Here is a 27,134-nt window from a genome sequence, read left to right as displayed (position 1 = left end):
GCTCCCGACCCCGGACCCCGGACCCGACCCGACTCAACGCCACCTACCTGTAAATCTGGTGCTGGGGACGGGCCCTGCCCGAAGTCTTGGGCCCGGCCGGGCCCGGCCCGTTCAGCCTCCCTCCCTCTTCTCCTTACCCCCTCCCCCACTTCTCCTTCCCCCCATTCTCCCCCCCTTCTCCCCCATTCTCCTTCCCTTCTCCCCCCCTTCTCTTTCCCCTTCTCCTCCCCCTTTTCCCCTTCTCCTCTCCCCCCCTTCCCCTTCTCCCCCTTCCCCTTCTCCCTCCTCTTCCCCTTCTCCCCCTTCCCCTTCTCCCCCCCTTCCCCTTCTCCCCCTTTCCCCTTCTCCCCCCCTCCCCTTCTCCTCCCCCTTCCCCTTCCCCTTCTCCTCCCCCCTTCCCCTTCTCCCCCCTTCCCCTTCCCCTTCCCCTAACCCCCTTCCCCTTCTCCTGCCCCCCTCCCCTTCTCCTCCTCCCCTCCCCTTCTCCACTCCCCTTCTCCACCTCCCCTCCCCTTCTCCTCCTCCCCCTTCCCCTTCTCCTCCTCCCCCCTTCCCCTTCTCCTCCTCACCCCCCTTCTTTTTCTCCTCCTCTCCCCCTTCCCCACTCCTCCTCCCCCCCTTCCTCTTCTCCTACTCCTCCCCCCCTCCCCTTCTCCTCCTCCTCCCCCCTCCCCTTCTCCACCCCCCCTTCCCCTTCTGTCCCCCCATCTCTCCACTCCCTTCTCTCCCCCCCTCCTTCTCTCCCCCCTCCCCCTTCTCCCCCCCTTCCCCTTCTCCCCCCTTCCCCTTCTCCCCCCTCTTCCCCTTCTCCCCCCTTCCCCTTCTCCTCCCCCCTTCCCCTTCTCCTCCCCTTCCCCTTCTCCTCCCCCCTTCCCCTTCTCCTCCCCCTTCCCCTTCTCCTCACCCCCGTTCCCCTTCTCCTCCCCCTCCCCTTCTTCTCCTCCCCTCCCCTTCTCCTCCTCCCCCCCTTCCCCTTCTCCTCCTCCCCCCCTTCCCCTTTTCCTCCTCCCCCCCTTCCCCTTCTCCCCCTTCCCCCTCTCCTCCTACCCCCTTCCCCCTCTCCTCCTCCTCCCCCTTCCCCCCCTTCCTCCCCTACCCCCTTCCCCCTCTCCTCTCCTCCTCCTTCCCCTTCTCCTCCTCCTCCCCCTTCCCCTATCCATGCCTCCTTCCCTCCCCTTCCCCTTCTCCTCCTCCTCCCCTCCTCCTCCTCCTCCCCTTCTCCTCCTCCTCCCTTCTCCTCCCTCCCCCTCTCCCCTCCCCCTCCTCCCCCCCTTCCCCTTCCCTCCCCCCCCTTCTCCTCCCCTTCCCTTCTCCTCCCTTCCCTTCTCCTCCCCCTTCCCCTTCTCCTCTCCCCTCCTCCCCTTCTCCTTCCCCCTCCCTTCTCCTCCTCCCCTTCCCTTCTCCTCCTCCCTCCCCCTTCCCTTCTCCTCCCTCCCCCCCCTTCCCCTTCTCCTCCTCTCCCCCTCCCCTCTCCTCCTCTCCCTTCCCCTTCTCCTCCTCCCCTTCCTTCCTCCTCCTCCCCTTCTCCTCCCCTTCTCCTCCTCCTCCTCCCCTTCCCCTTCTCCTCCCCCTTCCCCTTCTCCTCCCCCCCTTCCCCTTCTCCTCCCTCCCTCTTCCCTTCCCCTCCCTCCTCCCCTTTTCCTCCTCCCCTCCCTTCTCCTCCTCCCCTCCCCTTCTCCTCCTCCCCCCTTTCCCCTTCTCCTCCTCCTCCCCCCTCCCCTTCTCCTCCTCCCTCCTTCCCCTGCTCCTCCTCCCCCCCTTCCCCTTCTCCTCCTCCCCCCTTCCCCTTCTCCTCCTCCACCCCCCTCCCCTCCTCCTCCTCCTCCCCCCTCCCCTTCTCCTCCTACCTCCCTTCCCCTTCTGTCCCCCCCCATCTCTCCACCCCCTTCTCTCCCCCCTCCTTCTCCCCCCCTCCCCCTTCCCTCCCCCCCTCCCCCTTCCCTCCCCTTCTCCCCCATCCCTCCCCCTTCCCTCTCTCCCCCTCTGCCTCCCTCCCTCCCCTCCCCCTGCCCCCCCCTCTCCCTCTACCCCACTCCTCCCCCTCCTCTCGCTGTCAGAAACACAGACACTGACAGACAGAGAATGAGAGACACACACACAGACAGACAGAGAGATAGAGACACTGACAGAGACACACTGGGGGGGCGGGGGGGGGGGGGGGGGGGGGGCATCCCAGCACGCTGTTGGAGGGCTCCCGGTGCTGCAGTCGGTAAGTAGAAAATGTTTTATTTATTGATTTAAAAAAAAAATTATTTCTTATTAATTTTTTTGATTGATTTATTGGTTGATTTATTGATGTTTTTATCATTTATTATTGATGATGGCTCTTTATTTATAAAACTGAAGTGTTTAATGTTTGTAAACTTCCCTTTAAACCGCGCCCCCCCCCATTCCTACGCCTGATTTGTAACCTACGCCTGATTTTTTAAAGTGTAGACAAGGTTTTTTCAAGCGTACAAAAATCTTCACTTACTCCATTTTAAGTTAGTTTGGAGTAAGTTTTCACTGCTGAAACTTTGAAGGCAGGCGTAAGTGGCCGGACACGCCCCCTTTAGAAAAAAAATTCTGTTCCTAAGTGAAACTGTTCTAACTGACTCGAACTGGAGCAAACTAAATGCTGAGAATTTGAATTTCTAAGATACTCCATTCTACACCAGTTGCTCCAAAAAATCAGGAGCAACTGAGGCCGAAACTTGGGCCTAAAGAGACTAAGGTCACATCAGTTTTAGCTCACAGTACTCAGTCTTGTGGAGTTCTTCCATACTTAACACTACCTTTAGAAGGACATTGATGCATTAAATAGTGTTTGGGGAAGTGTGAGAAGGTTAATCTTGGGGCTTCAAACTCTTAAGTTATGAAGAGAAACCAGAGCACAACAGTGTTTTCACTGGAGAAGTGAAAATTGTGAGAAGAAATATCCCAGGTCTTTAGAACTGCTAACTTGAATTGTAAACATGGAACTAGAGGATATGAATACAAAATTAACAAGCCTGCAGCAAGGCCAGAGATGAAAAGAAATGCCTCCTGCAGAGTATTATATGTTTGGACTGTGGGTAACACAGTATTTTTTGCCCATCTCTAGTTATCCTGAGGGCATTAAGAATCAACGATATAGTATGGAATTGGAGTCACATGCAGAGCAGACAAGGTAGGGGTGGTAGGTCTCTTCCTGAAGGACATTAATGATCCAGTTGGATTTTTACATCAATCCAGCACTCATTTACATTTTTGTGGGACCAGCCGCAAATGACCAGATTTTTTTTTTTAAGTAGTTATACAATTTGCCATGGTGGGATTTGAATTGATGATCAGTTGTCTGAATTACTAGTCTTGTACCATGACCACTAGGCCACGCCTTCAAGGAAGCTGTATACAATATGGTTAGGAACAGGATTAAAGGTTACAGTGACAAGTGTAGCCAAAGTTATTTAGAGAACCCATGTTTAACAAAGGTTCCTGTGGTAATTGGACCATGGGAATGTAGGTGGAAAACAGACGGCCACGTTGATTAATTAAGGTTTAAGGAATAAATAGGCATTCTGGAGTTCTACTCAGTTATCTTTATGAGTCAGGGAGAAATGATGCAAAACTCTTCCTGAGGACACTAAGTGGGGTAGATTCCATGGTTAAGTCAACTGTACAAGGCTTGTGGGAAAAGGGAGGCTTGATGAGCTGAATAGTCCTTTTAAATCCTTTTAATGTTTTGTTGTGTATGTAATAACTGTTAGACTGAATACTGTTTAACTCCAAGAGGTATGAGCTTGGCTCTGCTTTATTAAGGCCCAAAGTGACTAATATCTAATATACAAAATGGCTTGCCTTTTATACTTGGGCTGCACACATGTGCGTGCAGCCCAATGGCCTCCAACAGTGACGCCATCTAGTGGCTAGTGATCCCAAAAGTACATACATGACAACACCCCACCTCTGAGATATTACCACAGTCTTTTATAAATTGAGTCGGTCCGGTGTTTTATGCTCCCGGGTTGACCGTCTCAGTTCAACTCCAGCCTTGGGTGAGTGTTCAGAGTCGATTGTGACTGGTGGCTGGGTGGCTGACCTGGTGGGAGTGGCAATGGCCATGTCAGGGATTTAAAGTCTATTTTCATTGAACATGTCAGTGATTGAAAGTCCTGATTCACTGATGACCACTGAGTCCTCTGATAACTGGGGGTAGGTTGGTTGGTTGCCGATTGTCTCTCCTCTGACTGTTCCGGTTCGTCTGTGTGCCGCAGCTTTGTCTGATTCATATGTTTCCTGCATGTTTGCCCATTTTTGAGCTTGACACTAAATACTCTGTTGCCCTCCTTGGCAATCCACTTGGGACCTTGACGATAATTCAGAACATATACAGGATCATTTACAGAGATATCACGTGACACAGCTGTGCGATTGTGATTTCCATGCTGACTTTGTCTTCTATATTCAACATAGGTCAGGGTGTACAAGAGACACCCCAGTAAGTGTGTGTGGTCTTACATCGAAACAGAGAAAATAGGTGCAGGAGTAGGCCATTCGGCACTTCGAGCCTGCACCACCATTCGATAAGATCTTGGCTGATCATTCCCTCAGTACCCCTTTCCTGCTTTCTCTCCATACCCCTTGATCCCTTCAGCTGTAAGGGCCATATCTAACTCCCTCTTGAATATATCCAATGAACTGGCATCAATAACGCTCTGCGACAATGAATTCCACAGGTTAACAACTCTCTGAGTGAAGAAGTTTCTCCTCATCTCAGTCCTAAATGGCCTACCACTTATCCTAAGACTGTGTCCCCTGGTTCTGGACTTCCCCAACATCGGAACAATCTACCCGCATCTAACCTGTCCCGTCCCGTCAGAACCTTGTATGTTTCTTTGAGATCCCCTCTCATCCTTCTAAACTCCAATATATAAAGGCCAAGTTGATCCGTCTCTCCTCAGATGTCAGTCCAGCCATCCTGGGAATCAGTCTGGTGAACCTTCGCTGCACTCCCTCAATAGCAAGAAAGTCCTTCCTCAGATTAGGAGACCAAAATTGAACAAAATATTCCAGGTGAGGCCTCACCAAGACCCTGTACAACTGCAGTAAGACCTCCCTGCTCCTATACTCAAATCCCCTAGCTATGAAGGCCGACATACCATTTGCCTTCTTTACCGCCTGCTGCACCTGTATGCCAACTTTCAATGACTGATGAACCATGACACCCAGGTCTCGTTGCATCTCCCCTTTTCCTAATCTGCCACCATTCAGATAATATTCTGTCTTCGCGTTTTTGCCCCCAAAGTGGATAACCTCACATTTATCCACATTATACTGCATCTGCCCTGCATTTGCCCACTCACCTAATCTGTCTAAGTCACCCTGCAGCCTCTTAGCGACCCCTCACAGCTCACACCGCCACCCAGTTTAGTGTCATCTGCAAACTTGGAGATATTACATTCAATTCTTTCATTCAAATCATTGATGTATATTGTAAAGAACTGGGGTCCCAGCACTGAGCCCTGCGGCACTCCACTAGTCACTGCCTGCCATTCTGAAAAGGACCCGTTTATCCCGACTCTCTGCTTCCTGTCTGACAACGAGTTCTCTATCCACATTACCCCCAATACAATGTGCTTTGATTTTGCACACCAATCTCTGATGTGGGACCTTGTCAAAAGGCTTTTGAAAGTTCAAATACACGACATCCACCGGTTCTCCCTTGTCCACTCTACTAGTTACATCCTCAAAAAATTCCAGATTTGTCAAGCATGATTTCCCCTTCATAAATCCGTGTTGACTTGGACCGATCCTGTCACTGCTTTCCAAATGCGTTGCTATTTCATCCTTAATAATTGATTCCAACATTTTCCCCACCACTGATGTCAGGCTAACCGGTCTATAAATACCCGCTTTCTCTCTCCCTCCCCTTTTAAAAAGAGTGTTACAATAGCCACCCTCCAGTCCATAGGAACTGATCCCGAGTCAATAGAACATAAGAACATAAGAATTAGGAACAGGAGTAGGCCATCTAGCCCCTCGAGCCTGCTCTGCCATTCAACAAGATCATGGCTGATCTGGCCGTGGACTCAACTCCACTTACACGCCCGCTCCCCGTAACCCTTAATTCCCTTATTGGTTCAAAATCTATCTATCTGTGATTTGAATACACTCAATCAGCTAGCCTCAACTGCTTCCCTGGGCAGAGAATTCCACAGATTCACAACCCTCTGAGAGAAGAAATTCCTTCTCAACTCGGTTTTAAATTGGCTCCCCCGTATTTTGAGGCTGTGCCCCCTAGTTCTAGTCTCCCCGACCAGTGGAAACAACCTCTCTGCCTCTATCTTGTCTATCCCTTTCATTATTTTAAATGTTTCTATAAGATCACCCCTCATCCTTCTGAACTCCAACGAGTAAAGACCCAGTATAGTCAATCTATCATCATAAGGTAACCCCCTCATCTCTGGAATCAGCCTAGTGAATCATCTCTGTACCCCCTCCAAAGCTAGAATATCCTTCCTTAAGAAAGGTGACCAAAACTGCACGCAGTACTCCAGGTGCGGCCTCACCAATACCCTATACATTTGCAGCAGGACCTCCCTGCTTTTGTACTCCATCCCTCTCGCAATAAAGGCCAACATTCCATTCGCCTTCCTGATTACCTGCTGCACCTGCAAACTAACTTTTTGGGATTCATGCACAAGGACCCCCAGGTCCCTCTGCACCGCAGCCTGTTGTAATTTCTCCCCATTCAAATAATATTCCCTTTTACTGTTTTTTTTTCCAAGGTGGATGACCTCACATTTTCCGACATTGTATTCCATCTGCCAAACCTTAGCCCATTCGCTTAACCTATCTAAATCTCTTTGCAGCCTCTCTGTGTCCTCTACACAACCCGCTTTCCTACCAATCTTTGTGTCATCTGCAAATTTTGTTACACTATACTCTGTCCCCTCTTCCAGGTCATCTATGTATATTGTAAACAGTTGTGATCCCAGCACCGATCCCTGTGGCACACCACTAACCATCGATTTCCAACCCGAAAAGGACCCATTTATCCCGACTCTCTGCTTTCTGTTAGCTAGCCAATTCTCTATCTACGCTAATACATTTCCTCTGACTCCGCGTACCTCTATCTTCTGCAGTAACCTTTTGTGTAGCACCTTATCGAATGCCTTTTGGAAATCTAAATACACCACATCCATCGCTACACCTCTATCCACCATGCTCGTTATATCCTCAAAGAATTCCAGTAAATTAGTTAAACATGATTTCCCCTTCATGAATCCATGTTGCGTATGCTTGATTGCACTATTCCTATCTAGATGTCCCGCTATTTCTTCCTTAATGATAGCTTCAAGCATTTTTCCCACTACAGATGTTAAACTATCTGGCCTATAGTTACCTGCCTTTTGTCTGCCCCCTTTTTTAAACAGAGGCGTTCCATTAGCTGCTTTCCAATCCGCTGGTACCTCCCCAGAGTCCAGAGAATTTTGGTAGATTATAACGAATGCATTTGCTATAACTTCCGCCATCTCTTTTAATACCCTAGGATGCATTTCATCAGGACCAGGGGACTTGGTTACACAAAAGGTTACTGCAGAAGATAAAGGTACGCGGAGTCAGCGGAAATGCATCAGCATGGATAGAGAATTGGCTGGCTAACAGAAAGCAGAGAGTTGGGACAAATGGGTCCTTTTCAGGTTGGAAATTGGTTGTTAGTGGTGTGCCACAGGGATTAGTGCTGGGACCACAACTGTTTACAATATACATAGATGACCTGGAGGAGGGGACAGAGTGTAGTGTAACAAAATTTGCAGATGACACAAAGATTAGTGGGGAAGCGGGTTGTGTAGAGGACACAGAGAGGCTGCAAAGAGATTTAGATAGGTTCAGCGAATGGGCTAAGGTTTGGCAGATGGAATACAATGTTGGAAAATGTGAGGTCATCCACCTTGGAAAAAAAAACAGTAAAAGGGAATATTATTTGAATGGGGAGAAATTAGAACATGCTGCAGTGCAGAGGGACCTGGGGTCCTTGTGCATGAATCCCAAAAAGTTAGTTTGCAGGTACAGCAGGTAATCAGGAAGGCGAATGGTATGCTGGCCTTCATTGCAAGAGGGATGGAGTACAAAAGCAGGGAGGTCCTGCTGCAACTGTACAGGGTATTGGTGAGGCCGCACCTGGAGTACTGCGTGCAGTTTTGGTCACCTTACTTAAGGAAGGATATACTAGCTTTGGAGGGGGTACAGAGACGATTCACTCGGCTGATTCCGGAGATGAGGGGGTTACCTTATGATGATAGATTGAGTAGACTGGGTCTTTACTCGTTGGAGTTCAGAAGGATGAGGGGTGATTTTATAGAAACATTTAAAATAATGAAAGAGATAGACAAGATCGAGGCAGAGAGGTTGTTTCCACTGGTCGGGGAGACTAGAACTAGGGGGCACAGCCTCAAAATACATGGGAGCCAATTTAAAACCGAGTTGAGAAAGAATTTCTTCTCCCAGAGGGTTGTGAATCTGTGGAATTCTCTCCCCAGGGAAGCAGTTGAGGCTAGCTGATTGAATGTATTCAAATCACAGATAGATAAATTTTTAACCAATAAGGGAATTAAGGGTTATGGGGAGCGGGCGGGTAAGTGGAACTGAGTCCATGGCCAGATCAGCCATGATCTTGTTGAATGGCGGAGCAGGCTCGAGGGGCTAGATGGCCTACTCATGTTCCTAATTCTTATGTTCTTATGTTCTTATGACTTGTCTACCTTGAGTCCCATTAGCTTGTCCAGCACTACCCCCCTAGTGATAGTGATTATCTTCAGGTCCTCCCTTCCCACATTCCCGTGACCAGCAATTTTTGGCATGGTTTTTGTGTCTTCCACTGTGAAGACCAAAGCAAAATAATTGTTTAAGGTCTCAGCCATTTCCACATTTCCCATTATTAAATCCCCCTTCTCATCTTCTAAAGGGCCAACATTTACTTTAGTCACTCTTTTCCGTTTTATATATCGGTAAAAGCTTTTACTATCTGTTTTTATGTTTTGTGCAAGTTTACTTTCGTAATCTATCTTTCCTTTCTTTATTGCTTTCTTAGTCATTCTTTTCTGTCATTTAAAATTTTCCCAATCTGCTAGTTTCCCACTAACCTTGGCCACCTTATACGCAATGGTTTTTAATTTGATACTCTCCTTTATTTCCTTGGTTATCCACGGCTGGTTATCCCTTCTCTTATCACTCTTCTTTTTCACTGGAATATATTTTTGTTGAGCACTATGAAAGAGCTCCTTAAAAGTCCTCCACCATTCCTCAATTGTGCCAACGTTTAGTCTGTGTTTCCAGTCTACTTTAGCCAACTCTGCCCTCATCCCACTGTAGTCCCCTTTGTTTAAGAGTGTTGGAAAATGATCACCAATGCATCCACTATTTCTAGGGCCACTTCGTTAAGTACTCTGGGATGCAGACTATGAGGCCCTGGAGATTTATCGGCCTTCAATCCCATCAATTTCCCTAACACAATTTCCCGCCTAATAAGGATATCCTTCAGTTCCTCCTTCTCACTAGACCCTCGGTTCCCTAGTACTTTCGGAAGGTTATTTGTGTCTTTCTTCGTGAAGACAGAACCAAAGTATTTGTTCAATTGGTCTGCGATTTCTTTGTTCCCCATTATAAATTCACCTGAATCCGACTGCAACGGACCTACGTTTGTCTTCACTAATCTTTTTCTCTTCACATATCTATAAAAGGTTTTGCAGTCAGTTTTTATGTTCCTGGCAAGCTTCTTCTCGTACTCTATTTTCCCCCTCTTAATTAAACCCTTTGTCCTCCTCTGCTGAATTCTAAATTTCTCCCAGTCCTCAGGTTTGCTGCTTTTTCTGGCCAATTTTCTGCTTCTCCCTTGGATTTAACACTATCCTTAATTTCCCTTGTTAGCCGCGGTTGAACCACCTTCCCCGTTTTATTTTTACTCCAGACAGGGATGTACAATTGCTGAAGTTCATCCATGTGATCTTTAAATGTTTGCCATTGCCTATCCACCGTCAACCCTTTAAGTATCATTTGCCAGTCTTCTCTAGCCAATTCACGTCTCAAACCATCGAAGTTACCTTTCCTTAAGTTCAGGACCCTAGTTTCTGAATTAACTGTGTCACTTTCCATCCTAAAAAATAATTCGACCATGTTATGGTCACTTTTCCCAAGGGGTCTCACACAACAAGATTGCTAATTAGTCCTTTCTCATTACACATCACCCAGTCTAGGATGGCCAGCTCCCTGGTTGGTTCCTCGACATATTGGTCTGGAAAACCATCCCTAATACACTCCAGGAAATCCTCCTCCACCGCATTGCTACCAGTTTGGTTAGCCCAATCAATATGTAGATGAAAGTCACCCATGATAATTTCTGTACCTTTATTGCATGCATCCCTTATTTCTTGTTTGATGCTGTCCCCATCTACTACTGCTTGTTGGTCTGTACACAACACCCACTAGCGTTTTCTGCCCCTTGGTATTTCGTAGCTCCACACATACCGATTCCATATCATCCAAGCTAATGTCCTTTCTTACTGTTGCATTAATTTCTTCTTTAACCAGCAATGGCACCCCGCCTCCTTTTCCTTTCTGTCTATCCTTCCTAAATGTTGAATATTCCGGGATGTTGAGTTCCCAGCCTTGGTCACCCTGGAGCCATGTCTCCGTGATGCCAATTACATCATACCCATTAACTGCTTTCTGTGCAGTTAATTCGTCAACCTTATTCCGAATACTCCTCGCATTGAGGCACAGAGCCTTCAGGCTTGTCTTTCTAACACACTTTGCTCCTTTAGAATTTTGCAGTAATGTGGCCCTTTTTGCTTTTTGCCTTAGGTTTCTCTGCCCTCCACTTTTACTTTTCTTCTTTCTATCTTTTGCTTCTGCCCCCATTCTACTTCCCTCTGTCTCCCTGCATAGGTTCCCATCCCCCTGCCATTAGTTTAACTCCTCCCCAACAGCATTAGCAAACACTCCCCCTGGGACATTGGTTCCAGTCCTGCCCAGGTGCAGATCGTCCGGTTTGTACTGGTCCCACCTCCCCCAGAACTGGTTCCAGTGTCCCAGAAATTTGAATCCCTCCCTGCTGGACCACTTCTCAAGCCAAGTATTCATCTGAGCTATCCTGCGATTCCTACTCTGACTAGCACGTGGCACTGGTTGCAATCCTGAGATTACTACTTTTGAGGTCCTACTTTTTAATTTAGCTCCTAGCTCCCTAAATTCGTCTTGTAGGACCACATCCCGTTTTTTACCTATATCGTTGATACCTATATGCACCTCGACAACTGGCTGTTCACCCTCCCTTTTCAGAATGCCCTGCACCCGCTCCGAGGCATCCTTGACCCTTGCACTAGGGAATCAACATACCATCCTGGAGTCTTGGTTGCGGCCGCAGAAACATCTATCTATTCCCCTTACAATATCACTATAGCTCTCCCACTCTTTTTCCTGCCCTCCTGTGCAGCAGAGCCTCCCACGGTGCCATGAACTTGGCTGCTGCTGCCCTCCCCTGGTGAGTCATCCCCCTCAAAAGTACCCAAAGCGGTGTATCTGTTTTGCAGGGGGATGACCGCAGGGGGCCTCTGCACTACCTTCCTTGCACTGCTCTTCCTGTTGGTCATCCATTTACTATCTGGCTGTGTACCCTTTTCCTGCGAAAAGACCAGCTCACTAAACGTGCTATTCACATCATTCTCAGCATCGTGCATGCTCCAGAGTGAATCCACCCGCAGCTCCAGCACCGCAATGCGGTCCGTCAGGAGCTGCAGCCGGATATACTTGCTGCACACGTAGTCATCAGGGACACCGGAAGCGTCCCTGACTTCCCACATGGTACAGGAGGAGCATAACACGTGTCCGAGCTGTCCTGCCATGACTTAACCCCTAGATTAACTTAATTTGGCAACAACAAGGCTAAAAGTTTACTTACTGATATGGAAGAGAAAAAGAAAAACTATTTACCAATCACCAGCCAATCACTTGCCCCCTTGGCTGTGACGTTACCTTTCGATTTCTTTCTACTTCTTTTTTGCCTTCACACCCTGCTGCAGCTGCACCGACTAGCCTCTTGTAGGCCGCTTGCCTCCCGAACTCCTGCCTCTCACGAACTCCCGCTGCTCACTGACGGGCCTCTTGTAGGCCGCTCACCTCCCGAACTCCCACCTCTCACGAACTCCCACTGCTCATTGACGGGCCTCTTGTAGGCCGCTCCCCTCCCGAACTCCCGCCTCTCACGAACTCCCGCTGCTCACTGACGGGCCTCTTGTAGGCCGCTCGCCTCCCGAACTCCCGCCTCTCACGAACTCCCGCTGCTCATTGACGGGCCTCTTGTAGGCCGCTCGCCTCCCGAACTCCTGCCTCTCCCGCCTCTTGTCCTGTAACTAAGCAGTATGCATGACAGGTGGGTCTGCAGTGACCCTTGGGTTACTCGCTTCATACGCTGCTTTATGATTTGGACAGCACGTTCTGCTTGCCATTGGATGCAGGTTTGAACGATGCTGACCTTACATGTTTGATACCATTGAGTTTCATGAACGATCCGTTGTTGTTAACAACGATGTCAGGCAGACCATGCGTCGCGAACACGACACTGAGATTCTCAATGGTAGCTGTGGATGTGCTGGATGACATGATTATACACTCTATCCACTTCGAATATGCATCCACCACAACTAAAAACATCTTTCCCAGGAAGTGTCCTGCAAAGCCTATGTGGATCCTGGACCATGGTTTGGACGGCCATGACCACAGACTCAGCGGCGATTCCGCTGGTGCTTTGCTGAGCTGCATGCAAGCATTGCACTGATGCACACATGATTCCAGCTCAGAGTCAATTCCCGGCCATCATACATGAGACCTGGCGATGGCTTTCATTATTACAATGCCAGGATGTGTGCTATGTAGCTCACGTACAAATTTCTCTCTCCCTTTCTTCGGCATAACAACACAATTGCCCCACAGTATACAATCCGACTGAATAGACAGTTCATCTTTGCAACGAATGTAAGGTTTGGTCTCCTCACACATTTGCTTGGGTATGGTAGACCAATCAGCTTTGAGGATGCAACTCTTCACCACCGATAAAATTGGATCCTGGCTGGTCCAGTTCTTAACTTGTTGAGCCGTGACAGGGTTTCCTTCACTCTCAAAAGCATCCATAACTAACAATAGGTCCGCCGGTTGTGGCGTTTCCACCTCTGGTGTGGGCAACGGCAACCGGCTCAAAGCATTGGCACAATTCTTGGTGCCGGGTCCATGGCGAATGACATAATCATAAGCGGATAATGTCAGCGCCCACCTCTGGATGCAGGATGAAGCATTGGTATTGATACCTTTGTTTACAGAGAACAGTGAAATGAGCAGCTTAGAAACATAGCAAATAAGTGCAGGAGTAGGCCATTCGGCCCTTCGAGCCTGCACCACCATTCAATAAGGTCATGGCTAATCATTCACCTCAGTACCCCTTTCCTGCTTTCTCTCCATACCCCTTGATCCCTTTAACCATAAGGGCCATATCTAACTCCCTCTTGAATATATCTAACGAACTGGCATCGACAACTCTCTGCGATAGAGAATTCCAGAAGTTAACAACTCGCTGAGTGAAGAAGTTTCTCCTCATCTCAGTCCTAAATGGCTTACCCCTTATCTTTAGACTGTGACCCCTGGTTTTGGACTTCCCCAACATCGGAAATATTCTTCCTGTATCTAACTTGTCCAGTCCCATCAGAATTTTCTATGATATCGCCTCTCATTCTTCTAAACTCTAGTGAATAAAGGCCCAGTCGATCCAGTCCTTCCTCATATGTCAGTCCCGTCATCCCGGGAATCAGTCTGGTGAACCTTCGCTGCACTCCCTCAATAGCAAGAATGTCCTTCCTCACATTAGGAGGCCAAAACTGAACACAATATTCCAGGTAAGGCCTCACCAAGGCCCTGTACAACTGCATTAAGACCTCCCTGCTCCTATACTCAAATCCACTAGCTATGAAGGCCAACATGCCATTTGCCTTCTTCACTGCCTGCTGTACCTGCATGCCAACTTTCAATGACTGATGTACTATGACACCCAGGTCTCGTTGCACCTCCCCATTTCCTAATCTGCCACCATTCAGATAAAAGGGCTTGTGATCTGTCTCCAGTTCAAACCGAAGACCAAACAGGTACTGATGCATCTTTTTAACCCCAGGCAGGCTAGTGCTTCTTTCTCTAGGCTCTTTCCGCTTTAGACAAACTTTTTGAAGCATACGCGACTGGTTGAAGTTTACCCAACTCATTAGCTTGTTGGAGTATGCAACCAATTCCATATGACGAATGCATCACAGGCCAATACTAAATGTTTACATGGGTCATAATGTACCAACAGCTTGTTAGAGCAAAGCAGATTAGTGGCTTTCTCAAAAGCTCTGTCTTAAGATGCACCCCACACCCAGTTGTCACCTTTTCTTAGCAGCATGTGCAGTGGTTCTAATAAGATGCTCAATTTAAGTAGGAAGTGATGTAAGTAGTTGAGTCGACCCAGGAACGAACGCAGCTCCGTGGGTGCATTCTTGATGGCCTTGGTTTTCGAGTCCGTGGGCCTGATGCTGTCAGCAGCAATTTTCCTCCCCAGGAATTCGACCTCTGGTGCCATGAAGATGCACTTCGAGCATTTCAGTCTGAGTCCCACTTTGGCCAGATGATGTAAAACCTCTTCCAGGTTGTTCAGATGTTCCTCGGAGTCACAACCTGTGATCAGGATGTTATCTTGGAACACGACGGTTCTAGGAACGGACTTCAGTAGACTATCCATGTTCTTCTGAAATATTGCTACAGCTGAGTGAATTCCAAAAGGGCATCTGTGATAAATAAACAGTCCTTTATGTGTGTTAATGCACGTAAGTCTCTTTGACATCTCGGCCAGCTCCTGTCTCATGTAGGCCGACGTCAAGTCCAGTTTGGTGAATGACTTCCCCCCGGCTAGCATTGCAAACAAGTCATCAGCCTTTGGTAACGGGTACTGATCCTTTTTGGAACCCTGTTGATCGTAGCCTTGTAGTCTCCACAGATTCTGACTGTTCTGACTTTTCAGCACAGGAACAATGGGGATGGCACATTCATTAAATTCAACTGGTGATATGATCCCTTCACGCTGGAGTCTGTCCAGTTCGATTTCGACCTTCTCCCTCATCATATATGGAAATGTGAAAGTAATCAATTTCCCAGCATGAATACCCTTCATCTTGATGAGCACAAAATTTACATTTAAAAACTGATCTAAAAAAAAAATTATGGAAGAAAAAGAAATTGACCAGGTTTTTCTTGTCAGGAAGTTTCTCTTGTCTGATGATGTCAGTGCTGACCCTCACATATTTAAATATTTGAGATGAGCTCTTGTGGGATCGCTGCCTGTGCTCGGGTGCTCGCTATTGGGAGGGGGTTGGTGAAAATGGCTGCTGCTGTAGGATTCCCAACACCTGCAGCAGCAGGAAGAGCTAGGCCGCATCCCCAACTATCATGGTGCAAGTACAAATTTCCCCAATGAACGTCATGGGGAGAAATTCGGTCGCGTCTCAGTTGGGGCGGTGTCCCGGGTGGAGCTGTAAATTTTGAGCCGGCAAATGGTTTGCGTCTGCCGCTGCAAAATTCATCAGCTGGTCCCGGAGTTTGGAGCAGCCCCGCTAAGGGAGGCGTTGCACACCAATGTAAGGGCGCTAAGTCGGCTGAGCAAGGGAAAATCCCGAGCTAAACAGCTAGCCTCGGAGCACCTTAACAGAGGCCTGGGGGGGGGGGCGGAGGGGTGGAGGGTAGAAAAAACCCTGAAATAACCTCCAACAAAAACATTCCCAATACATAGCTGACACCACCACAAAATAAATTGCAAAAAAACCCTCAAAAAAACAATCACACTTGCCTGAGATCGGCATTACGGACCTCACTATGGCCGCTACAGCTTGGAACGCCAGCGTTTACTGGCGTTTCCACCAGGGGGCTCTACGGAGCGCTAAGAGTCGGGCAGCAACCAAAAATCGAGCTGGTGTCACAACCATGGGCGTTGCAGTCTGGCTCGCCACTTCCAGGCGGTAATGCTCTGTGTCCCGTCAATACCGGTATCGACAGGGCACGGAACATTACCGCCCGAATGTCCCAGCGGGGCACTGAAAGCTGGCCGCCCGGGCGCAAGTGCTTTCCTCCGCCTTTGCCGCCCCTCCGGGTTGCTAAGAAGGGTGGCAGAAGACCGAATTTCCATCCCATAGGTTGAGCGTTGCTCTCTCCACTAAAGTGCCTACTGTAACATTTAAACTTTTTCTCGATTTCCATCACAACAACAACAGCTTATATTTATGTAGTGCCTTTAACATCATGAAAAGTCCCAAGGTGCCTCAGGTGTATTATGACAAAAATGTTGACACCGAGCCATATAGGCGAAATTAGAGCAGCTTGTTCAAAGAGGTAGGTTTTAAAGAGCATCTTAAAAGAGGAAAGAAAGGTGGAGAGGTTTAGGCAGGGTATTCCAGAGCCTAGGGCCTAGGCAGCAGAAGGCATGGCCACCAATGGCTGAGCGATTATTGAGATAGGGAGGGTTGAGGCCATGGAGGGATTTGAAAAGAAGGATGAGAATTTTGAATTCGAGACGTTGCTTAACCGGGAGCCAATGTAGGTCAGCGAGCACAGCGGGTGATGGGTGAATGGGACTTGATGCGAGTTAAGAAACGGGCAGCCGAGTTTTGGATGACCTCAAGTTTACGTAGGGTACAATGTGGGAGGCCATTAACGTATTAATGTAGATTTAGAATATGCTCCAGAACCAAAAACAGTAAGTGAAAAAAATTCAAAGTAAATTAAGAATTTCTATTTTAGTATAGATTCTCAATTTACTTTGAAACTCTTTCATTTTCTTTTTATCAATCCATGCAAACAGTAGTAAATTTTTCCTGAAATCATCAAATTGGTAATAAATCTAAATTGTTCCTTGAATTGTGGTGTCAGGTTATGTTTTCCTTTAAAATAATTGTACCTGGCAATAGGGTTGTGAATCATTGAAATTCTCTACTCCAAAGGGCTGTGAATGTTGAATTATTGAGTATATTCAAGGCTAAGATAGGTAGATGTTTGGACTGAAGGGGAATAGAGGGATGTAGGGATTGGTGGGAAAGTGGAGTTGAGGTTAAAGATCAGCCATGATCTTATTGGATGGTGGAGCAGGCTCAAGGGGCCGTCTGGCTGCCTGTTGCATACAGGTGTAAACTAGGTCCAGTGTTACTGAGGAGCAGTGATGGGAAAGATGACACATGATGTCACTATTATTGCTTCATTTAAATGTGCCCACTCATGGCGGGCTCTTCCAACATTTGGTGCGAACAATGCTGGGAAATCTGATGGGTCTAAAAATGGGCCTGGTATCTGCAGTGCTCACAGTACAGTTGGATTATCCCAGTGAAATATAAGCCTGTGAATTCGATTTGAAGTAATTTATTTTTCCTGTTTAACTTTCCTTTTTTTCCCTTTTGTTTTTGTTCCTTTTTTACTTGATCCTTAATTCACATGCATAGAGCGCATAGTGGCAGTTAATACTTTGCATTCATGACCTCATCAATTGTTGGGTAGTTGTGGAACAGTATGGGCTGTTTATGCAGACATCAGTTTATAGAGCAGTTCAAAATATATTACTTGATTTGGTGTTGGTTCAGTGAGCTTAGTATGAAGAACAGAAAGGAGAGCTGGGTGTGCTGAGAATTAACATAAGAACATAAATTTTACGAGCAGGAGTAGGCCCAACAATTCAGCATACACAGCCCTTTGAGGTAGAGAATTTCAAAGATTTGCAACCCTCTGAGTGAAGAAATTCCTGCTCATCTCAGTCTTAAATGGCCAACCCCTTATCCCGAGACTATGCCCCCCAGTTCTAGACTGTACAGCCAGGGGAAGCAACCTCCCAGCATCTACCCTGTCAACCCCCCCTCAGAATCTTATATGTTTCAATGAGATTACCTCTAATTTTTCTAAACTGCAGAGAGTGTAGGCCCAATCTACTCAATCTCTCCTCATAGGATAACCCTTACATCCCAGGAATCAATCTAGTGAATTACCCTATTTTAACAGATCAGTGTTTTTGGTGAGCAAATACAACAATTAGTACTTGTTCGGTAAGCTGTGCGGAGGAAGCGGAGTATGGAGAGAGTTAACCTATATTATCAAATCATTGGGGTTGGTGTGAAGGACAGAGGGGACTTGTTTATTTAGGTATTTGGAACTGGAACAGTAAGAACGAGCTACTATGGTGACACATGCACTCTTTGATGTTGTGGGAGAGAACACTGTTTGATTTTTGTTTTTCTCAACTATTGGTGAAAGCAATATGGTTATTACCTCACATTTGTGGGCAAAATTCCATATGGCACATTTATTAGATGACAACTATTTATCATTTGGTATTGCCTGTACACGTTACCGATAGGGAAAAATAAAATCTACATAATTCACAGGCCATATTTGCAGTATATGGAGGTGTTTGACCATTGGCTCATGCAGGATGAGTACCAATTAAGAGATAGGTTTAGTGGTTTAAAAAAAATCTAAACAATTTCCAGTAGTTCCGACTAGAACGAAACTTATGAAAATGAATCCCACTAAAGGGTTTGAAATGTTAATGGGCAACTGAAGCTTTAAGTAGTACAGTGCTCAAGGGATAAATTTTTTGCAGCAGGTCAAGTTTGTACTTGAAACGTGGAATGGTTCAGCTAAAAAGATTGGAATTTTAGAGAAAACATAACCTACATATGTCTCAAACAAGCTGGAAGCTGAGTGTCCTGGCGATTTAGAACTTTTTCTTAGAAGTTACTTGGCTGCAAGAAAACCTTAAAAACTGCTTGAGATTGGTAGAGCACATTAGAAGACATTTTGAGTTATGTCCTTAGTATATTAAGCATTGTATTGTGGAATCTGGAATCATTTCAAAGACTGTAAATAGAACTATCAATTTGAACATTTGGAAACAAAAGTAATACAGATTTGGAGTGAAAGTCACATTTGCAGAATGTAGAACTTTGCAGTGTAACAATGTTGAGAATGAAAGTAAACTTGAGACTATCTAGAGTAATATCAATGACTCCAGTTTGTGTAAATTGGTCTTCAGTTGTTCAAGCACCATAGTCCTTTAGGGTTTGAGTCATTATAAACTGGTGCACTTGGAGAGCTTTCAATCGTTTTAAACTAGCATGAGTTACCTGCCAAGAACCCTCCCAGAGATCTTGAGTACAAGACTCATGAGAAACTTTGATGGCTTAGAGAAGCTATTGGAGCAGTCAGATTTTGAACTGTGGTATTTGAAAAATTAACGGAACTAAGACCAAGGAATTACCTTTGGCATAAAGCATTTGGCAGTAATTGCACAATACTAGCCAGCATTGTTGGGAGTCCATCGCATTGCATGATTCCCATCTGGTTGAAATTAAGTGCTGAGGGTGCAGTGTGATATTGCCCCATAGCTGTGTTTCAGACTTATTGGGAGCAAAATTCAATGCATTTGCGCAAACGCATTACCGATCTGATACGGTGCTGACAATGACTCATGCCATATTGGGCGAGTGTTTAGCGGTGGTGCTACGGCTTTGCGCCCCAGTCTCCTGCGCCCGGAGATCGTGACATCATCGGCGTATATTTTGTGCCCTGGCCCCAAAATTCACTTTCGTCCCCTGCAGCTGTGCCGCGTGAAAACACCAGCAGCCGCAGGAGGCGAGGATCGGGCGGCCGGCCGTTACTGGGGCAATAATTAAAGGTGAGGTGGCCAAGGTAAGTCAGAAAAAAATGTACCTTGCTTTTCGCGGTGCTGCTCCATTTTCCTTGCAGGGTCCTTCCTGCGGTCGCTCAGCCTGGCACTCTCCTTGAGAAGTGGGCTGATCGTGCGGATCCCCCGCTCCCTCGGTGGTCCAGGTATAAGAACATAATAGAACATAAGAAATAGGAACAGGAGTAAGCCATAGGGCCCCTCGAGCCTGCTCTGCCATTCAATAAGATCATGACTGATCTGATCATGGACTCAGCTCCACTTCCCTGCCCGCTCCCCATAACCCCTTATCACCTTTAAGATACTGTCTATTTCTGTCTTAAATTTATTCAATGTCCCAGCTTCCTCAGCTCTCTGAGGCAGCGAATTCCACGGATTTACAACCCTCTGAGAGAAGAAATTTCTCCTCATCTCTGTTTTAAATGGGCGGCCCCTTATTCTAAGATCATGCCCTCTAGTTCTAGTCTCTCCCATCAGTGGAAACGTCCTCTCTGCATCCACCTTGTCAAGCCCTCTCATAATCTTATACGTTCCGATAAGATCGCCTCTCTTTCTTCTGAACTCCAATGAGTAGAGGCCCAACCTACTCAACCTTTCCTCATAAGTCAATCCCCACATCCCCAGAATCAACCTAGTGAACCTTCTCTGAACTGCCTCCAAAGCAAATATATCCTTTTGTAAATATGGAAACCAAAACTGCACGCAGTATTCCAGGTGTGGCCTCACCAAAACCTTATATAGCTGTAGCAAGACTGCTCTGCTTTTAAAATCCATCTCCTTTGCAATAAAGGCCAAGATACCATTGGCCTTCCTGATGACTTGCTCTATCTGCATACTATCCTTTTGTGTTTCATGCACAAGTACCCCCAGGTCCCGCTGTACTGTGGCACTTTACAATCTTTCTCCATTTAAATAATAACTTGCTCTTGGATTTTTTTCTGCCAAAGTGCATGACCTCACAATTTCCAACATTATACTCTATCTGCCAAATTTTTGCCCACTCACTTAGCCTGTCTACTTCCTTTTGCAGATTTTTTGTGTTCTCCTCACACATTGCTTTTCCTCCCATCTTTGTATCGTCGGCAAACTTGGCTACGTTACACTCAGTCCCTTTTTCCAAGTCGTTAATATAGATTGTAAATAGTTGGGGTCCCAGCACTGATCCCTGCGGCACCACACTAGTTACTGGTAGCCAACCAGAGAATGAACCATTTATCCCGGCTCTCTGTTCTCTGTTTGATACGTCCTTACTATACAGTATAAATGCACACGACGCCCATGCTTGAGAGAAGGTCAGTCTGTGACCTGTCCTTTATTTCATAGCACTCAAGTGAAGGAAGTGGGTGGAGCTTCCCCTTTTATATCTGAAGGTCTAGGTTAGGAGTGTCTCCCACAAGTTCACCACCTAGTGGTCAGTGTTCTCACAGTGTACAACTTAGGTCAGATTATACATGGGTTACAATGCTGGTTGAATACATGACATCACCTCCCCCCCCAAAGTCTTATTGGGATCAAGGTTGAGTCTCTCTGGTGGTTTACGCTCCCTTGTAGAGCGCCTGAGTTGGGGCTCCGGTTGTTGGGCGCTGGCCTGAGTGTCTGCTGTTTGCGGTGCCTCAGGCCTGTCCGGATTGCCCACAGTGACTGGGCTCTCCTCCCTTTGGTTCCTGTGTTCGGTCACCTGTGGTGGAGTGAACTCTACATCGTGTTCTTCCTCTGCTTCTTCTATGGGGTTGCTGAACCTCCTTTTTGTTTGATCCACATGTTTGCGGCAGATTTGTCCATTGGTAAGTTTAACTACCGGAATCCTATTTCCCTCTTTGGCAACCACAGTGCCTGCGAGCCATTTGGGCCCTGCAGCGTAGTTGAGGACAAAACAGGGTCATTTACATCAATACATCGCGCCCTCGCATTCCTGTCATGGTAGTCATATTGTGACTGGCGCTTGCTCTCAACAATTTCTTTCATGGTGGGGTGTATAAGGGATAACCGGGTTTTGAGCGTCCTTTTCATTAGCAGCTCTGCGGGTGGAACCCCTGTGAGCAAGTGTGGTCAGGACCTGTAGGCAACAGGAGGCATGATAAACGGCATTGTAGGGAACCTCCTTGGATTCTGAGCATCCCCTGTTTGATTATCTGCACTGCTCGTTCTGCCTGGCCATTTGAGGCCGGCTTGAACGGTGCCGTTCTAACATGGTTAATTCCATTGCCTGCCATGAAGTCCTGGAATTCAGTGCTTGTGAAGCATGGGCCATTGTTGCTGACCAAAATGTCCGGTAGACCGTGGGCGGCGAACATTGCCCGTAGACTTTCTACCGTGGCAGAGGATGTGCTTGAATTTAAAATGTCACACTCGATCAATTTGGAGTCGGCGTATACTACAACCAAAAACATTTTTCCCATGAAAGGACCTGCGTAGTCCACATGGATGCATGACCAAGGCTTTGCGGGCTATGGCCAGAGCTAAGGGGGGCTTCCCTGGGCTCATTGCCCAGCTGGGCACACGTGTTGCACCTGCGAACACAAAGTTCCAGATCTGCGTCTATCCCTGGCCACCAAACGTGTGACCTGGCAATTGCCTTCATCGTGACATTGCCCGGATGCTCATTGTGGAGTTCTCTGATGAACACCTCTCTGCCCATCTGGGGCATGACTACGTGGTTTCCCCACAGTAGGCAATCGGCCTGAATCGAGAGTTCATCCTTGCGCCTGTGAAATGGTTTAAATTTCTCAGGGCATGCCCTGTACGTGGCTGCCCAGTCCCCATTCAGGACACATTTCTTGACTAAAGACAATAGCGGGTCTCTACTTGTCCAGACTTTAATCTGACGGCCTGTCACGGGTGAGCCTTCGCTTCCGAAAGCTTCAACAGCCATGACCATCTCAGCACCATGCTCGGTAGCCCCCTCAGTGGTGGCTAGTGGGAGCCTGCTGAGTGCATCGGCGCAGTTTTCAGTGCCCGGTCTGTGCCGAATTGTGTAGTCATAGGCGGCTAACGTGAGTGCCCACCTCTGTATGCGGGCTGATGAGTTTGCATTTATGATCTTTTTGTTGGCCAAAAGGGCGTTAGGGGTTTGTGATCTGTCTCCAGCTCAAATTTCCTGCCAAACAGGCACTGGTGCATTTTCTTTACCGCATATACACATGCGAGCGCCTCATTTTCTACCATCCCGTAGCCCCTTTCTGCCTGGGACTGACTTCTGGAGGCATAAGCTACCGGCTGCAACTGACCCTTGGCATTGACATGCTGCAACACACACCCGACACCATTGGACGACGCATCACACGTTAACACAAGTTTCTTACATGGGTCATATAGCGTTAACAGATTGTTGGAACATAACAAATTGCGTGCTCTATTAAAAGCCCTTTCCTGGCTGTCCCCCCAGACCCATTCGCGACCTTTGCGTCGGAGCACGTGTAGCGGCTCTAGCAGCGTGCTCAATTTGGGAAGAAAGTTACCAAAATAGTTCAGGAGCCCAGGAATGAACGCAGCTCCGTCATGTTACGGGGTCTGGGTGCTCTCTAGATCGCTTCCGTCTTGGACGCAGTAGGGCTGATCCCGTCTGCTGCTACCCTCATCCCCAGGAATTCTACCTCTGGAGCTAGGAAGACGCACTTCGCCTTTTTCAGTTGCAGCCTACCCGGTTTAATCTGCGTAGCATCTCCTCCAGGTTGTGGAGGTGTTCTTCAGTATCGTAACCCGTGATGAGGATGTCGTCCTGAAAAACCACCGTCCCTGGAATCGACTTGGGGAGGCTTTCCATATTTCGTTGGAAGATCGTGGCGGCCAAGCGAATCCCGAACGGACATCTGTTGTACTCAAACAACCCCTTGTGTGTCGTGATGGTGGTCAGCTTCTTCGACTCACTCACCAGCTCCTGGGTCATGTAAGCTGAGGTCAGGTCCAAATTTGAAAAAAGTTTGCCACCGGATAGCGTCGCAAAGCGGTCCTCCGCTCTCGGTAGCGGGTACTGGTCTTGGAGTGATACCAGATTGATGGTGGCCTTGTAATCGCCACATATCCTGACCGACCCATCCGCCTTGAGAACCAGCACAATCGGGCTCGCCCAGTCACTGAATTCGACTGGCGAGATGATACCTTCCCTCAGCAGGCGGTCCAATTCGCCTTCTATCTTTTCCCGCATCACGTACGGCACCGCTCTGGCCTTGTGGTGTATTGGCCTGGCGTCCGGGTTGATGTGAATCACTACCTTGGCCCCCATGAAAGTGCCAATGCCGGGTTGAAATAATGAGTCAAATTTGTCCAGGATCTGTGAGCATGATACTCGCTCCACAGAGGAAATTGCATTGACATCGCCCCATTTCCAGTTCATGACAGCAAGCCAACTCCTCTCCAGTAGTGCGGGACCGTCCCCCGGGACAATCCAGAGTGGCAGTCTGTTCTCCGAATCTTTGTGGGTCACGACTACCGCGGCGCTGCCTAGCACCGGAATGATCTGCTTTGTGTAAGTCCGTAGCTGTGCATCAATCGGCGATAATTTTGGCCTCCTGGCCTTGGACGCCCACAACTTTTCGAACTGTTTGACACCCATCAGGGACTGGCTGGCCCCCGTGTCTAGCTCCATTGATACTGGGATGCCATTGAGGAGCACTTTCATCATTATCGGTGGCGTCCTGGTGTATGAACTGTATACGTGCTCCACATGAACTCGCTGAACTTCAGCTTCCAGCGATTTCCCCCAGTGTTCATTTCTGCAATTTCTGCAAGTATTTTGCTCACCTCTGCAAACTCCGGCTGAGTGTGTGCCTCCACACCTCCAGCATGAGCTGCTGTTTGAAACAAAAGGTTCCTTGCCAGTCAATCGTTCCTGACTGCCCCTGTTATTGCCCGGAGAACTGTGTGCTGCTTTAACAATGTTGAATCTCTGTCCCAACCATTCCTTAACACAATACCTCTCATCTGTTCTGCTAGTGGCCATGCTCGCGTGGTTTAAATCCCAGTTTCTTGTCGCCATTGATACGTCCTCACACGAGGCCCATGCTTGAGAGAATGTCAGTCTGTGACCTGTCCTTTATTTCATAGCACTCAAGTGAAGGAAGTGGGTGGAGCTTCCCCTTTTATATCTGAAGGTCTAGGTTAGGAGTGTCTCCCACAAGTTCACCACCTAGTGGTCAGTGTTCTCACAGTGTACAACTTAGGTCAGATTATACATGGGTTACAATGCTGGTTGAATACATGACACTGTTAGTTAGCTAATCCTCTATCCATGCTAATATAATACCCTCAAACCCGTGAACTTTCATCCTGTGCAATAACCTTTTATGCATGCTGAAGCTAAGACACCTACTTATTTGGTGGGATTCTGAAATAAATAGCAGTGTCAAGGAGTTCTGCTTAAAGAAAGTTCTATCGAATGGGTACTGCTTTCAGTGCTACCCTAACTTAAAGAGGTTTGTGAGCAGGAGCAGAGAAAGGCTGCCAGGGATGTCAGGTGGCACCAAAGATGTACTGTACTGTACATCTACAAGCCCAGGAATAGCAGCTTGAGGCTTTTTTTCGGGGACTGAGTTTTAGAAGAGAGGCATTTGCAGAACTGAGGCAACTACTTCAGGTAGGTGCAATCACGGTGACCATGATGCTCAATCTTTATGTAAGACAAGCCAATTAAGTGTTCATAGATATAATCAAAGATTTCATTCCAGAGACTCAACACCTTCATCTTCTTTTCTATTGAAAGCATGACATTTTCCTAAAACGATCAATGTGTAACTGGTTTGTGATCAATGATATTATTAGTGCCCAGTTTTCATTGTTCCCTTGAGTCAAGGTAGTAATAGTCATTTATAGGCCAAACTGGATAAATGACACCAATCCAGATGCTTTTTTGAACATTTTTTCAAGTGTTAGCCCCCAGATTTATTCAATGCAACTTCACAAGCTGAGCTTTGAACTTTTGGGTTGCTAATCCAGTACTATAACCACTAGGCTACCATACCTGTTCTATAGGGATAGGAGCAGAACACCGATTTAATGAGACCCTGAAACTGCCAGAGTCATTTATGAGTACACCGTTGGCCTCTTGAAGCAGCACTTCAGTGTCTGGACAGATCAAGAAACGATGTACAGTACAGTTCACCACCCCCCACCACCCCCAGCCCCCAGAGTGTCCAGGATCATCAACATCTTGATGTACCATATTAGACCTGTAGATCTAACAATGGTAGAAACAATACAGAATCCAGCAAGCATGCCAGAACAGGAGGGAGAGAGTAAAAATGGAGAATTAGCTCCTGAAACATGGATGTGGCTTGAAAGATTGACACACCAAGTTGCCACCATTTGCCATGTGCTCTTGTGCCATTAGTTGAAAGTGATATTTTCCTCACTGTCCTTCACAGGTTGATAAAGGGACTGATTACCTTAGTTTGCAGGGAGCTTGAAGAATTTTCTGGACAATTTTTTTCTTCAGGCAGGAGACCTGGGGGGACTTCAGATGGAGTGGCTGTGGGTCACTCCACCTTCCAGCAGACAGATCGGCACGAGTACCATTGCCCAGAAAATGTGGCTGAAGTACAAAGCATTGGTTCATGGGGCGGAGTTGAGATTTCGCAGGAGATTGAAACTAGCAACTATAGGTACCTTGAACGTTAGGATTTGTAGTCTTTGGGACGAATCGCTCCAGGTTCCATACAGAATAGGAGTTTGTGCATTTTTGAAACATTGTTCAACATTTCTTGCACCTCTTCCAAGTTCCTTTTATTCCTGTAGATGAGGTTAATTTGTTGAATTACTACCTGCCAATCAGCCATTCACTCTCAGGCCATGGTTTTTCCTACTGGGTTGGGAGCGAGGCGAGTGACTTTGGGTGCGCACTAAACCCCACAATGTCTTCACCCAGGATGACAGAACTGACATATGAAGAAAGACTGGATCAACTGGGCCTGTATTCACTGGAATTTAGAAGAATGAGAGGGGATCTCATAGAAACATATAAAATTCTGATAGGATTGGACAGGTTAGATGCAGGAAGAATGTTCCCCATGTTGAAGAAGTCCAGAACCAGGGGACACAGTCTAAAGATAAGGGGTAAGCCATTTAGGACCGAGATGAGGAGAAACTTCTTCACTCAGAGAATTGTGAACCTGTGGAATTCTCTACCACAAAAAGTTGTTGAGTCCAGTTCGTTGGATATATTCAAGAGGGAGTTAGATGTGGCCCTTACGGCTAAAGGGATCAAGGGGTATGGAGAGAAGGCAGGAATGGGGTACTGAAGTTGCATGATCAGCCATGATCATATTGAATGGTGGTGCAGGCTCAACGGACCGAATGGACTACTCCTGCACCTATTTTCTATGTTTCTACGTTTCTATGTTTCTCCAAGTAATTTTACATTGTTGGGCCTTGTTAAGCCCGCCCTGCG

At 47.3% G+C, this 27,134-nt stretch overlaps 1 protein-coding gene across 5 annotated transcripts in view; it reads left to right on the top strand.

The window, feature by feature from the left end:
• The window catches only part of pde8b (phosphodiesterase 8B), a 496,872-nt gene that overhangs the window by 34,284 nt on the left and 435,454 nt on the right, over positions 1-27,134 (top strand). Inside the window, exon 1 of one of the 5 annotated variants that reach the window (XM_070879876.1) lies at positions 7,521-7,573. The exons of the other annotated variants lie outside the window; for them this stretch is intronic. The gene's annotated coding sequence lies outside the window, so the exon portion shown is untranslated. Of the gene's footprint in view, positions 1-7,520; positions 7,574-27,134 lie in introns of those variants that run through there. 5 annotated transcript variants of the gene reach the window in all.

The sequence above is a fragment of the Pristiophorus japonicus genome, chromosome 1 (assembly GCF_044704955.1).
Source record: "Pristiophorus japonicus isolate sPriJap1 chromosome 1, sPriJap1.hap1, whole genome shotgun sequence".
Classification (NCBI taxonomy): Eukaryota; Metazoa; Chordata; class Chondrichthyes; family Pristiophoridae; genus Pristiophorus; species Pristiophorus japonicus.
This window is presented reverse-complemented; position numbering and strand designations above follow the sequence as displayed.